Source organism: Phascolarctos cinereus, unplaced genomic scaffold (assembly GCF_003287225.1).
Source record: "Phascolarctos cinereus isolate Bilbo 61053 unplaced genomic scaffold, phaCin_HiC Scaffold_620;HRSCAF=1252, whole genome shotgun sequence".
In the NCBI taxonomy this organism is placed as follows: domain Eukaryota; kingdom Metazoa; phylum Chordata; class Mammalia; order Diprotodontia; family Phascolarctidae; genus Phascolarctos; species Phascolarctos cinereus.
In genome coordinates, this window is record NW_027555981.1 from 13,253 (window position 1) to 18,314 (window position 5,062).

Sequence of the window (5,062 nt, forward strand, 5' to 3'; positions counted from 1 at the left end):
GATCAACTTCAAGTGGGATTGAACATGTGTGGTGATATTTTTTGTACTCCCAGGCAGCCTGAAGTGCAGGCTTCAACTCCAATTGCTCAGACTTCATAGAACCGGAGAATCACCATAAGCTTTCTGGAGCACTTGTTAGAGGAAAGAGAGCCCAGGCTCTCAGGGTAGGAATCTGCCTTGCTCTGATTCCATACACTAACCTAGCTATCTTCAGATACATGGATAACTTCCTAAGACCCTACTGTACAGGACATCAGTTAAGCTCAGCCTAGAGTCTCTGGTGAACATCCACTGATGCTGGAAGACTATCAAGGGACATGTACCTCCTAGGAAACAATACCAGAAATTAAGTAAACTGAGCTTTTTGCTTACATTCTGAAGCCAATTTGGGGCTATGATGACATATAAAAAAAATCTTTTGACTATTTAGAAAAGTATTTTTGGTTACTTTTTATGTCAGCCAATTTTTTAAAATTATGTTTTAAACCAAATAATAAGGATATTTTGCAGGATATTATTGCCTCTGTGATAGACTTCAGATCTAGCCCTCTAGGAGGGCTACCAATATTGCTCTAAAAAGGAAAGTTGTGGTTACTAGTTTCCTTTGCATTGTGAAAAATGCAGGGTTTTGGAATTTAATCAAAAGACACCCACATAGTGCATGTATCCCCAAGGATGTTGATTTGGAAAAAGTAAGGCTAAATGTGAGATCCTTATGGGGGGAAAACCATAAAAACACAGTAAGAAGTGAAAGCCATTACTTAAACACTTACTGGTAAAAACCATAACTTAGATACTATGACCATAACTCAGATAATATGATTAGTGAAAGCCATAACATGGACACATAACATGAACTGGTGTTCATGACCAATACACAACCCTATGTTTGGGCATTTACCCAACAGCCCTGGCTTAACACCCAACTTGGAAATGAACTCATTACTAATATCCAGCAACCCACAGTGAAGCACACTATAGCTCCTCCTCCCTTTGTCTATAATTATCACTAGGCTTTCCTGGGGTCTTTGCAGAGATCAATCCACTATTGAGACTTTTATCTAGCAGCTACTCCAGACTGCCCCCATTGTAAGAAACCCATTATGATCGTTAATCTATATAATCATAATGAACTCCCACCCCCTTTCTTAGGTATCAAACTTGCCCCACTGTTTGGGGGAGGTACAGGATTCCCTAAGTGGGGGGGATTCTGCACCTTACACTAAAGCAGAGAGGGGCCTCTAACAGTTTGCTTTTCTCTCCTTCTGCTGGACAGTGTCTCAATCACATCAATAAACCAAGAACTCCTTGGCCTCTATATCACTGAAAGTATGTGTGGAACCTTGTAAATTACACTGATCTAGGAAGAATCATAAAACATTTTATGGCTGGCCAACACACAAGTAGAAAATGGCAGCTCTCTCAAACAATTTATTCTAAATTCATGACATGTAGCTAACTACTCAGCTGCTACCTTCTAGCATCAAATTTTCAGAAGAACTGGACATTATTGTTTGGTTAGAGACAAGTCTAAACTTCTCTGTTCATTGGACAAATGTTTTTTGAATGACCTTTCAGAGTATAGCACAAGGCACGGACCTTAGGTAGTTCAAGTATGTCTCCTTTCCCACAATCACACCTGCCCATCCACACAACTAGCTCTAACTTGAAAGCAAGGAAAAAGGTAGTTGGTACATGACAAATGAGCACTATTAGAGCTAGGTAGAGATCTAAGCTATACACCATCAAGCAGGAAACATGTTGGGGGTGGGGTGGGAAGGAAAAGTGTTCATGGACACTAGCCACCTTTTCCATCAGGCAAAACCACATGTTGAGGAAAGTTACCTTGCCAGGGTGTCAAGCCAATCATTTCTATATAACCGTCTGTAACAATTATCCTCTTAATCATTGGGCATTTACTTTGCTTTCATTTCTTCACTGTCACAAGAAATATAGCTAAGAATATTTTGGTGTATTCAAGACCTCTTATCTTTGAGCTCCTTGAGCTATATGTCTAATACTGAGGTTTGGGAGTCCTAGAGTAGAGACTTTATCATTCTAAATCGCTTTCTTGAATGATTGGAATAATGCTACAGTTTCAAAAGTAACTCTGCGTCCCACCTTACCATAGTCCATTAAGTACTAGCCATTTCAGTTTTAGAGTCACCTTTGTTGGTTTGTTGTAAGGTGTTTTGATTTGCATGTCTTATTGGCAATTTGGAACAATTTTGCCACATGTCCACTTTCAGTTTTTCTAAGAAAAAAGGTGTTCCTTTCCTTTGATCACTTGTTGAATTTAGGAAGAGTCATAGGGTGATGAGAGCCATTCCTCAAGGCATCACGAAGTACTGCCTCAAGCTGCTGTAATCCAGGTCAAATGTCTTACCAACTAGGGTGATATATAGATACAGATATATGCAATACATTAAATAATATAAGTAAGTTATAGATATATGTATATTTTTAAGGAACGAGTGCTTTTCTTGCCTGAAAAGAAGAGGCCATTTAGGAAGAAAACTCATACCTTTGAGCCAGCATGGCAACTTCATCACAAGAAGTTTTACTGAAGGCAAGTCAGAAGAAGCAAGATTGGGCCCTGGACCTCATGTCAGAAAGGAGAGCTTGGGCACCTGAAGGCAAAGACAGCAGCTTTACAATCATCCCTAAGCACTCCAACAGTGAATACCAGAAAGTTAGTCCACGAGGAAAAGCTACCACAGAATGGTGAGGGAGGGATAGAGAAAAATGCAAGGAGAGAGAGAGAAAGATTCTGATCTGAGAAGGTGCATAAAATCTCCTTCACCAGACAGAAGGAGGACAGAAGGAGCAACCACTCAGAGCTCATCTGCTCAGGATGAGCCCCAGACAAAGAAGAAGAAAGTCCATGGGGATTCACTCCTCCCTCCTACATATGTTGCTTATATTCCTCCTGCAAAGCTCAGGAGGATGCAAGAACAGATTACTGATAAAAACAGCTTAGAGTACCAAAGGATGAGCTGGGAGGCCTTGAAGAAGTCCATCAATGGTCTTATCAATAAAGTGACCATTTCTAACATAGGGATTATCATTCAAGAACTCCTTCAAGAAAATATAGTTAGGGGAAGGGGATTGCTGGCTCGATCTCTTTTGCAAGCACAAAGGGCATCTCCAATCTTTACCCATGTCTATGCAGCCCTAGTGGCAATCATCAACTCCAAGTTCCCCAGCATTGGAGAACTGATCCTAAAATGGCCAGTTGTCAATTTTCAAAAAGGCTTTCAAGGAAAAAAGCAATTTTGGCTAATAAGGTGTACAACAAATTTTGAAGCAGTTAGACAGAGTGTGGCATGTTAGCAACAAGAGTTTTACAGAGCCATTAGTGAACAAGACAAAAAAAAACTTTATTAATGGCCTAGCAAGGCAGGGTGTCCCACAGGTGGGCACACCCTTGAGGCATGAAAGTCCAGCCTTTTATTCCCTGCCCCAAAACTCAAGTCCCTCCTCTGATTCCTCTTAGGCTGGGTAGTTCAGAGGTTACAGCCTGCCCAAAGCACCTAATCTCCTCATGGCGAGTCTATTACAACTCCCATTTCCACAAAGAAAAGAAACAGACAAAACAGTTGAGAAAAAGAAAACAAGTGAAAAGAAACACATGAAAAATAAAATGGAAAAAAGACAGCAAGAGACAAGTGAAAAAGAAATCAGAAAAAAATTTCAGACTGAAATTTAAGAGATTCAAATTGGAGAGAAAACTCATCAAAATACACCCTGACAGAGACACTATCACAGAAGGAACCAATTTCAGGGTTTTAAAGGACAGGATCTTAATAAATAGCTAGAAGCCAGAAAATAAATCAGATGATAATCAAGAAGAGGAGATAAGAAGGAATTCTCTCTGAAAATGAAAGAGAAAAATACCAAAACAATGAAACTGAGAATCCTAGGAGGGAAGAGAGATCAAAGTCAAGAGAAAGGAATAGAAGTGAGCCAAACCCCAGAGATGAAGAAGATCCACATTGGAATGGTGCAGAAGTTTGCAGAAAAGGAATCTGAAAAACACAGAAGTTCTGAGCAGTCCTGAGAGTCGAGGAAGAATCATGACCTGCAAAGAGAAATCTCTCCAGCAGGGCAAAATTGATATTGACATGCTTTACATTGCTTTACATTCAGTATAAACCAAATTTTTTTCATATTTATTGCTGAACTTTATTTCAAAAAACCTTTGTATAAGTACTGATTTGTATTACACATTTTTAAGAGGTTTTCAGTGACAGGTGATTTATAATTAATTCTCCCCCCCCCACCAAAAAAAAAGCCCCCCTTGGTTCAATATATTTGAAGAGAGCCTTGAGGGGTGGAGCCAAGATGGCTGAGTGAAAGCAGTGACTTGCTTGAGATCTCCCCCAAAACCCCTCCAAATACCTATAAAAAAAAATGGCTCTAACAAATTCTAAAGCAACAGAATCCACAAAAAGACAGAGTGAAGCAAATTTCTAGCCTAAGACAACCTGGATGGTTGATCAGAAAGGTATATCTCACAGGGTAGGGAGCAGAGCACAGTGCAGCATGGGCGTGCAGGCTTCAGAGAACCTGGAGCAGGCCTCAGAGGACTGAATCTCGGGCAGCTGTGGTGGCTTCCAGACTTCTCAACCCCAAAACACCAAAGACAACTTAGAAAGTCAGTGGGAAAAGTCCATTTCTGAGGCACCGAGAGAGGCTAGGTCAAAGCCAGCTCCAGAGCACAGAGCTTGGGCCCGGGGTGGTGGCTGCATCCTGAGCTTCTGGCCCACAGACTGAAGGGGAATTGGGTAGCTGCTCAGAGGGGGATTTCAGGGATCTATTTGCCAGTGGTGAGGCAGGAATCTCATGCTTTGCCCCTGCTTGGATCTGGGTCACAGTTCTGGGAGGCTGTCCTGAGGCAAGGAGGAGTGCTGGCATGGTGGAGCTTGTAGTGGCAGTGCAGAGAAAACCTTCTTCACAGTTCCAGTACAGAAAGGAGTGCTTGTGGTCACTAATAGACCAGAGTACAGGCCAGGAAAGGAGTAAACACCTCTCCCCTATCATTACCACCTTGGAAGAACTG

General features: G+C 41.3%; 1 pseudogene; it reads left to right on the top strand.

The window, feature by feature from the left end:
• Positions 1-2,536: 2,536 nt before the first annotated feature.
• LOC144458170 (pre-mRNA-splicing factor CWC22 homolog pseudogene) lies at positions 2,537-3,333 on the top strand (annotated as a pseudogene).
• Positions 3,334-5,062: the final 1,729 nt, after the last annotated feature.